Below are 10,885 nucleotides of genomic sequence, written 5' to 3'. Positions count from 1 at the left end.
TTTCGACATAATCTCCATTCAGCGCGGCGCCTTAGCTGCTTTATTGGGAGGACCTGTATGCCCACAAGGTACCACTGTATTGATGGACCTCAGAACCAATGTCTTGCTGCATCAGTAACCTCATCATCATCCACGTACTGCTTCTCACGGTGTGCATTCTTCATTGAGCCAAACAGATGGAAATCGGAAGGCGAGGAACCCAATGGACTCACACCTGTGATTACCCCAAATGGCGGACGACTGTGTCAGCGCTACCGACGGAGACGACCCGGTAAGCAGTGGGGTGTTGGAATCTGATCCGTCGATCATCTCCTGTGACGAATACAGGCATGCATCAGTGCATGAGGACGTACTAGTGGATATTAGAGCTACCGGTGTATACAGCACTCTTGAAAGTCTCTGAAGGTCTCGCTGTATGGTGGTACAATATGCAGTGTGTGGTTTTCATGAGCAACAAAAAGAGCACAAATAATGTTTCTGTTGATCTCTATTCCAATTTTCTGTACAGGTCCCGGAACTCTCGGAACCGAGGTGATGCAAAACTTTTTTTGATGTGTGTAGAAGTAATCTAAATAAATGCTGTAAAATAGCTGTCTTGGCTGCTTGAAGATTTTTACCTCTATTTGCATATTAATCTAGATCGCAACCGCATGTGAAGAATGTCAACCTCATACCGTATAGGAGCGCAACGCTTCGAAGATGAGCTCACTCGGAACGGTGTGCTGGTATGTAGGATATCTGAATGACGATCCTGAAGCACTTTCTGTCCGTTTCGTTATTACATTGTTCCAGCTTTTTAGTTTCTGCCCACTTAGCTGTCTTGTTTTTATTTGGAAGAAAACATTTAAGTGTATTTTTGCATAACTGGTCGTTGCGAAATGAAAAGTTCATATGGCCCTAAGCACTATGGGACTAAACATCTGAGGTCATCAGTCCCATAGACTTAGAACTACTTAAACATAACTAACGTAAGGACATCACACACATCCATGCCCGAGGCAGGATTCGAACCTGCGATCGTAACAGCCACGTGGTTCCTGACTGAAGCGCCTAGAACCGCTGACTGAAGCGCCTAGAACTGCGGCCGGGGCAAAATGAAGCAATCAGTTTTGTTTCTGCTGTGTGGTTTCTGGAGTGGAATGCGTGACTTTCCGTCTTGTTTGGATTTCGGCACAGTCGCCAGTTATTACAATATTCATTCAGCTATTCAATATCTGAAGCAGAATGCGTTCCCTTCCATATAGGTATTTTGTTGGAATGGCAATGGCTATGTCAACAGCATGGCAGAATTCATGTGATGTCGTTACTGCGATGCAAGAAGTGCGTTTCGTCAGAAGAAGAAATAATAATGAACCTAGTGACAGCCCATTTTCGACAGAGGTTAACTTACCAGCGTTTTCTGCTATGGTTACACTAAAGTATCGGCTTCTCATAAAATTTTCCATAATTATGACAAGTTCTGGACTAATACTAGAAAAGGCTAATACTAGATTCCTACTCAGCTACTGATGCAATCAATTTAAGATGAAAGACTTCTGCTTACCTATATTATTTCGCTTTCTCTCAAATAGAAATTGTATTGTATTTTTTTTCTAAATTGAATCCCATTGACAGAACCACTTGTTGGAAACATGGTAACTGGTAAACAGCGCATAATAAATAACTTAATACAGGTTGCTCAAGTCCACCTAGCCGTAATATGAATCAGAAAGGCCAGTAAAACTGTCCGGAAATTACAGGAATCTACGAATAAAAATGGAAGACTTCTTACGAAGGAAACAAAGTCACTTACGATGAACAAAACAACTCCTCTTTCTGGGATAAGCTGATATAGAGAATTAGTATCCACTCACGTGAAATACAGTGCTCAGCGAAATCTCTGTTAATAACATTATTTTACTCTTTTCCTGGCATCACTTGATAATCTCATTTAACCTTCTTTTTCCTTTCGTTAATCTCGAGGGAATTTCCAACCTTTTCTAGTTTTTAAGCGACCAGTCACGAACTTCTTAAAAAACCTCGCATATTGCATCGCCGGTTTCGAACACGGAAGCAGCAAACTCATTAAACTGCTTATTCTTCTCGCTTCATCACGTTAACTTGGGCAATTATTATTCTTAATTGCGGCTAAGCCTCAACTTAAAATTTCTAAAGTTTACGGTAACAATATTCGTGGATCGTGCTGCGGCCAATTTGTGGTCGCGGGGTGTTGGCGCTTTCCCCCGGGTTTATCACTGCCGCCCGGCACACAACGCCGGTGTATATTTTTCTCGTAACGCTGGCTGGTATTCCGTGAGTCGCCCCTTAGGCCGCGAATTCCCTCGTTGGCCCATATTGCCTCCAGCAGGTCGTACATAATAAAAAGTTGCCGTACGAACAGCTGCAGAAATTTTCGTATTTTCGTACCCCCGATGCGACATCCCATGCACGTCGTTAATGGCTGCGGTCGTCCCGGACTTAATGAACTCGGCAGCTGCATCGTGACTAGTGGGGCATAAAACATCCGCGGGGAATGCGAGATAAGAACCGCGATAGTCTCTGGCAACACTCGAGACGGAGGTACCGTGCGAAAAGGAAGTGCTTTTCCACATCCATTCGTTTTATGTTAAACTGTTCGCGAATTTTATTGCCACCGCGGACGCATCTATCTGTCTAGCATTTCACAGACTTTCTCTCGCGTCAGCGGTCTCAAAAACGGGAATTTCTCTTTCACACATTAAACACAGTGAGCGTCGTGGAAGGACCGTGGATGTGAGTTATGTGCTTTTGAGGCAGGAAGGCTCATTATTTTGTCTTGCATTCTGTCAAGACATTGCTACGCGACCCTGCCGCCAGCACCTGTGCTTACGAAACATCAACGTATGTGTTTTACGAGTAGTCATAAACGCATTTCAGCCAGGTACCCCAGTGATCATTTTTCTAAATGATAAATGATAGTTATTTGGCGAAAAACACTCGATCACTTTGCCAATTGTCTTTGACATGAGAAAATCATTACCGCATCATCTGAAATGATTTGTTTTCGTTTTGAATCATACAAGCACCTACTTTACTGCTTCGAGCAAAAACAAATCTCTCTGAAAAGTGAAAGATTTCCCCTCAGATTTCGAAACTGCGGGAAGATAGTATTGTTTGATATACGAGTAGACGACAATGAATGCTTTCCGCACCCCTGTCTCACATACTTAATTACCTTCTTTTCATTTGAGAAGATCCTTTCATTATAATGGAAACTGACAATATGCTATGCATTTTATAATTGTTCATGCTTCACACTATGGTCAAATATAGCTAACAAGAGTATATGAATGTTGGTATTTTATGTAACTATCAATTCTTTTTTCAACTGCATTGAACAAAAATTAAAAGTATGTAGCTTAGAAATAAAAATTTGAAATTACGCAGCTTAGAAATCTCCAAAGAGATTCACCGTCGAGAAAAATATGGTGTTCACCCAAAAACAGTTATTCTGTTCATTATAAACGTAGCTTCCGCTACCTAGGGTTAAAATGGTTCAAATGGCTCTGAGCACTATGGGACTTAACTTCTACGGTCATCAGTCCCATAGAGCTTAGAACCACTTAAACCTAACTAACCTAAGGAGATCACACACATCCATGCCCGAGGCAAGATTCGAACCTGCGACCGTAGTGGTCGCACAGTAACAGACTGTAGCGCCTAGAACCGCTCGGCCACCCCGGCTAGCGCTACCTAGGGACTTATGTCAGTGTGGAAAGGGTACAAGAGGCAGAATCAAATCTGCAGTACTTCGAGAGACGTTGAAACAAGTAGTACATCGTTAAACATCATGAGGTAAATCAGAAAAAAATGCAGTTCCATTTTTCGCGTTGACAATTGGTGCACGGGTTCCCTCATCCCTCCTACGTATAAGAAACGACGGGACATGAACAAAATTTAACTCTGAAAAGAAGGAGAAAAACAGACGAAAACAGAAAGTAAAGGAAAGAAGAAACATATGGAATGCGTCCTACATGTAGGTTCTGTTTCAAGGAAGCTTTTGACTACAGCTCTTACCCGTATTTTACTGTAGCTTAGTGTAGACGAATAACCCAACAGCCGCTTTGGTGGAGGTTTTGTGAACACAACAAGCGAGACCTACTCGATCTGTTCTTGGTATACGTAGCAACCCCGCATGGCAGATAGCTACAAAAGTTGCAGACCTATAAGGCTGATTACAAGAACTTCAATGCCTGACATTAAGCAAAGGAAATTTTCAACAAGCCGAAATCATTTTTTTCTTGGCAACTCCTTCTATGCTGCCATCTGATCAGATGTTAGTGGCAACGACGTGTTGCTGCAGTTCATTCCATTGTTCACACTTTGTAACGCAAATGTTCCGCCCTGTCTCTTGCCCTTTTTTTAATTTTATGCAACATTTTTCCTTCTGCAGTACTCTCTTATGAACGTTGTAACCTTCCCACTATATTTTGTGTCTATATGGAATTTAGGTCAATTTTACCTCTATAAAAGTCTACATTTTATCAAAACTATGTACCCACAAATTGTTACCCAACTTCAACTCGTATGCCAAACTTGAACTAAACAGAACGTAACTTGAACTGAACTGTAACTGATCTGAATGTAACTGGTCTTTATACTGAACGAACAACTGAAGTAAAACAATTGTCTGATCCCAACCAAAAGCTCCACTTACCACGCGTCTTTCTCAAAAGCACAACAGCAAACAGCAACACGGAACGGCTAAGCTAGATTTCGGTTTGTAAATACATATTCAAACTATTGCTTGTGATAACGCGTAATGACAGACAGTGAGATGTAGAGAGAGTAACGATTCCTATAAAATGATATTCCAATACAAGAATTTTAGAATGAAGTATGTATTCAGAAAGACATGGTAAAACTTCGCGTGGTCTTCATACATAGCGTTGGTCTGTACAATGCTGTGCATAACAAAGTGAACAATGATATGAAAAGAGTGCAATGTTAACAGAGAATTTCTACACAAATCAGGTGATATGTTCAACCATTTCTCATGGAAATGGGGTGGTCTTTCTCTCACCTCTGAGCAAGTTAACTAGCGGACAATAATTATTCCTAGGTGCGCAGTACAGCAGTCTTACCTCAAACTTCTTCCCTTCAAAAATAATAACATTATTCAAAATACATATCTTTTTATCTTTTTTATTCATCCTTATTGTCCTTTACAATCTTTCTTCATCTAGCAGATACAATCTCAAGTCAACGCAGAACTACAGAATACGTCCATCACCTACTACAGTTGAAGTAAGAATGCAATGTATCAGACTGCGCAGAGGCAAAGACAGTGCCACAACAAGAGTAAAGATTATTTAACAGTAACGTAACTTGCTCTCTCTCTCTCTCTCTCTCTCTCTCTCTCTCTCTCTCTCTCTCTCTGACATGTACATCGATAACATACAGAAATCTAAATGATATGGCCAATTTTCAATATGTTATGTCTAAGTGTCCAATTAATATATTAATATAATTTTTCTTCCTTGGATCATGTTAATCAGTGTCATTTTCTTTTTAATTGTCTTCCTCCATATTGACACCTGCATTGTTTCTACCTTATTTGTTTCCTGTTTCACCAGAGTCCACCCTTGAGTGTCATATCTTAAAGTGCTCCAAATAAATGTCTTGATGAATAACTTTTTCATTACTGCTGTCAGGTGTTCTTTGTTAATCAATTACTCTTATTTCTGAATGCTTGTTTGGTCATCGGAATTCTTCTTTTAACTTCCACTATACTTCTGCTGCATCTGTAATTGTACTTCCCGAGTGACAAACTTCTTTTAATTACACTAGTATTATATGTCCTATCTTCATGTTTGCCCTTAAATGTCTATTCAGTTTATCTGACACCACTCTTTTAGTCTCGTTCGTGTTTATTTTCAGTTTGTGGTGTCAAGGGCGTCAGAATTTTTCTAACATTAGTTATCTTTTACCGAATCTGCTAAGATGCTATCGTAGCAAACTGAATACAATTTATTTACCTTAAATTTCATCCCTTTGGCGCCGCTTCTCATTTGTTGCATTGCACTTCCTACAGTAAACTAAGTGCTGTAGACAAATATTTAATTGAACGTTGGGAGCAAAGTTAAATGTCGATGTAATTTTAACGTAAGTTATGACACAGACTAATATGTTCATTTTTTTTTTAACAAACTTAAGGCACTGCGCTATTTGTTGAGCTGTAAAAGGCCAGTATGCAGTCATTTACACAGACAGTAAACTAATTCGTTCATATCATTTTGACAGATGTAGTGCAAATTATCTAAGCAACTTTTGATTAACTAACTAATTAACTAGTGATCTGGAAGCACCATATGTTGTTTCAGAGATAACATCAAGCACTCAGATTGGCCAGGAACTGTCTGAAGGGTGCTGCAGGTTGGGTTATGCCGAGAAACAGTTGTTAAGAAAAGAACTGAATACGTGGCCCTCTTTCCGAGTTAATTAGCACTGAATTAGCCAGTCGGACCGTTGCGCACACAAATTCAAGCGAACCGCCAGAGACTGAGTCGCCAGACGAGTTCTTTGTTTTGTTTCTTAAGACCGAACAAGAGAGCGAGTCACAAAAATTGGAAATGGGACAGCAGTATGGATCTAACCCGAGCCAAAGGCTGAGTTGTCTCGCGCGTTACCATCTACGCTGTGAGAACAACTGACATTAATTTGTACCTGGCGGGCCGCTTGAATTTGCACGCCCAACGTCCTGGTTGTCTAACTTCCGCGTTAATTAACTCAGAAATGACACAAACTACAGAATTTTTTTCTTAAAAATTATTTCTCAGCGCAACTTACTCTACAATACGCTGGGCAGTCACAGACGGTAGTAGGGAGCTCCAATGTTAGACGCGCAATGGGGCCCCTTAGGAACGTGGCTGCCAAGGAGGGGAAGGAAGCCAGTGTGTACTCCGTCCGTGTGCACACCGGGAGGGAGTCATCCAGGATGTGGATAGGGCCCTTCCAGATGACATGAAAAGTACAGGATGCAGCCAACTGCAGATGGTGACATACATTCAAGAAGCCTTTCATCGCCTGTTTCATCCTCTTAGGAGTGAAATTTCGGTCAAGTCCTTCATAAACAATGCCTACTGCAACACATACTTTTTCATCTCTAACCGAGAAACCAAACACCAATTTTCGACGATTTAGCTTTCAAAATGCCTTCGCAATGAAATATTTTCGTAAAACTTATCACGCCGTATTTCACCCCCTTAGTCGTTGAATTTCCATAAACAGTGACATGCTTGTGTTTCATTTCTAACAGAAATGCCAAATAGAAATTTTCATAGGTTTAGCTTCAAAAATGCTTGCGCAATGAATATTTCCATAGAAGTTTTCATCCCTCGTTTAAGCCCCTCCCCGCCCCCCCCCCCCCACCCACGGGGGGGTTGAATTTCCAAAAACAATTATACTTTTTTTTTATTTGTAGCTGAGTAGCCAGATTTAAAGTTTCATAGATTCAGCCTTAAAAATTCTTTCATAACACAATATTTTCATAAAAACCTCATCCGCTATCACCTCCGCCCCTTTAGGGTTCAGTTTCAAAAAATACTGAAACACATTTTTGTATTTCTTATCGATGTTCATAGATATAGCCTTAAAGATACTTCAGTAGTTCTTCAATAATGATATATTTTCAAAAGAGCTTTCACCCACTTTTTCACCCCCACTGAGTTACATTTCCAAAAATGCTGAAACACGTATTTGATTTATTAAAAAACTAGAAACCCGCCTCCATTGCGAAAAAAGCACCTAATGTTAAACTAGATTTCGGCGGAGATAACTACACCTTCTTCAGAACAATAAAACCCCCAAGGCGGGTCATGGCCCATCGGTGTGAGGTGGAGGTTACACCATTAAGTTAAGTAACGGTTTAGACTTTGTACATATGTACTGTTTGTGTTTTCCTTTTTTTTTTCTTTTATAAATGTATAGCTTTGATGTTCTTTTAATGATTGACAAAGGTCTTCTTAGGCACTTGTGGGTTTTATTGTTCTGAGAAAGGTGTAGTTATCTACGCCGAAACCTAGGTTAACACTAGGTGCTTTTTTCGCAATCGAGGCGGTTTTTTGGTTAACCAACGATTGCTGACGCGCTGCGATGTTGAAGGTTCTTAAAAACGTATTTGATTATTTGTGACCGAAGAACCAAATACCAGTTTCCTTAGGTCTAGTTTTAAAATTGGTTTGGTAGCGACATTTTTCAAAAGAAAAACCTTCATCCAGTATTTCACCGCCTTAGGGTTGGAATTTCGAAAAATCCTTTCTTAAACGGCGCCTACAGTATAAGATCCACACCTCCCCCAAATTCCAAGTTTCCGTCCTCAGTAGTTTGCGCTGGCCGATCACAAGTCATTCAGTCAGGGCATTGCCTTTCACGTCCAGAGATTTCCAATGAACTCTCAAACGCTAACTACTCGCATACAAATGTCTGGAGCGTTCAGTTCTCGAATTAAAATTCAGTAATACAGTCTCGATCGTAACACGTTTCACTCTATAATTTCTTCGCTACTATCGTCTCCCTCGGTCGAAACATGACGATTTAAATCCAAGTAATCAATAAACAACGCTTCAGCATTCCGTTCTCCACCACGGCCAGCGTGATGGAGATCGCTGTAGTTTGACTATCGATACAGTCAAGCCATTGCTATAGTAACCGTACCTGCTACGGTTTTTTTCAACGAGATCGTTAAAATTTCCGTAGAGGACAGTTTACGCACAAAGCCGATCAAATCATATATGATACTGTGTTTCTTACACGTTTTTCTTATAAGTTTAGACTATACCATTTAATGTAACATACCGTATGCAATTAGTACATGATTTGTTGTCAATGATGTAACGCAGTATATGATGAGACGGGCTTACATAATATGTTCTCGAGTAATGCTATCTTATTTAGCAATTGACGTTCGTGTTCGTATGGATCTTGCTCCGAGCGCCACCACCACTCGCCATCATGGATATAACATTTTACTTTGTTATTACTGCACCTATTATTAAAGGGGTTTTAGTCGTGTTACCATTTCTCTGTATAGAAATTCCTCGTCACAGGTATTACTATTGTATTGCAGTGCTTATGTCCCGAATTTGATCTACATCATAGACCGAAACCGGTTGCCAGCGAAGATAAACATCTGTTGCGATCGAGACTGTTTCATTAAATTTTAATATTTTATACCGACCCCTGCTCACTTTCTTTTGAAATAACGCTTTCAAAACTTTCAATTCTCGAATATTGTTCCAGTTTTCAAGTAGGCCTGGTAACAGACATGGAACGAATTATGTCCCGCTGCTTGGATTTTGAAAGTAAGGTAATGCCCATGCGAAAGTATAAAAGAAATGACCGGGAAACTTAAATGGGGATCCTTGGCAGAAAAACGACAGTAGTTCTCGTGAAACCAAGTTGGTTAGCTTTAGAGAACCTCTATTCCAAGACAACTGTGCGAACGTTATGCTGTCACGAAAGCATATCTCACACAGTGTATGTTCAGTGTCATGGAGACAGACCACACGATATGTCGGACTATGTAGCGTCCTAGCTGTATAGCACTCGTCACGGTTTCTAGCAGATTGTCTTCCTACTCGTTCGACATGCCTGCGATGGTCTGAATCAGATGCTGAAACCATGTACGTCCGAAGCAGTTCAGTTTCAACGTGCTCAGATCTGAGATTAACATTATAAATATTTATAGTGTGGAAAAACGATTCTGCTTGAGCAAACACAGTTTTCTTCTTTAACATGCATACATGGTTCGGTTATGGTCCATCATCGTCAAAGTGTTCATCTTATTTCCTAAATATCACATGCTTACATTGGTATATCTTTCTTTCCACTGCAGTGCACTTGATATTTACAAACAGTATATTAGCTGTGAGGCAACGGGCTTGCCGCAGTGGTTACACCGGTTCCCGTGAGATCACCGAAGTTAAGCGCTGTCGGGCGTGGTCGGCACTTGGATGGGTGACCATCCAGGCCACCAAGCACTGTTGCCATTTTTCGGGGTGCACTCAGCCTCGTGAGCCGTGGCGGCTCATATCGATAGTGCCACTCTGGTGGTTTATCTTTCCTGCCACGGTCAGGACGGAAAGCAGCGCCCTCTGAGGCCTAAGCGAGGAGTAACGAAGCGAGGTCCGGTGGGTGGTGGAAGACGGTTGTCTGGTTGACGCAGCGAGTGTGGGACCGGACCTATCGCATGGAGATATACAAGTTGGCGGAACGGAAGGCGCCGTACCAAGCAGCGGGAAGCGGGCGTACTGTAATTTGTGTGAAGGAGTAACGATTTTGTGTTGGATGTCCCAGTGGTTCCCGAGAGTTGTGGTGGCTGCTTCCGGAGAAGAGAATTGGTAAGAGCTTGTGTCCACGCTCTTTTCCGTACGATGTTGCTGCCTGCCGTTACAAACGGGTGAAAAGCAGGCGCTTGTATTGACTATACGGGAACTGATGATGTAAAATTACATTTGTGACTGAGTCTCACTTGTACTGTGACAATTTAGAGGCGAAAACTGTGGTGGTTTCATTACCTCTGGTTCTTTGCTGTGCAACTAAGGGAGTCAGTTATTTGGGGTAACTGAGGGAGCACCATTATGTTGGACTAGGTGATACGTTCTCCACGTTTTGTCTATGGCTTTGCGATTCGAAATCGTGGGGAGAATACACGTGCGAGGAATTAGCTATTGTATTGATGGTTATGATGTAAAGACTGTTCTCGGATGTGTTAAATCACGCGCTGTTTTGTAGCCAATCTAAGCAGAAGTTACCATTGCTACTTGCTTATGTGCTACTGTCCTTATGATTGGCGTTGTTGTCTTTTGATTGTGGGTGTGCTTACCTTAAAAAAAATTACGGCTACTATTCATAAGGGTTGTCTAGT

At 41.2% G+C, this 10,885-nt stretch overlaps 1 pseudogene; it reads left to right on the top strand.

Moving 5' to 3' along the window:
* Window positions 1-9,889: 9,889 nt before the first annotated feature.
* Window positions 9,890-10,007, top strand: LOC126285584 (5S ribosomal RNA; annotated as a pseudogene).
* Window positions 10,008-10,885: the final 878 nt, after the last annotated feature.

The sequence above is a fragment of the Schistocerca gregaria genome, chromosome 8 (genome assembly GCF_023897955.1).
Source record: "Schistocerca gregaria isolate iqSchGreg1 chromosome 8, iqSchGreg1.2, whole genome shotgun sequence".
NCBI lineage: Eukaryota > Metazoa > Arthropoda > Insecta > Orthoptera > Acrididae > Schistocerca > Schistocerca gregaria.
Note: the sequence above shows the minus strand (reverse complement) of the source record. Positions and strands in the feature narration are given on the sequence as shown.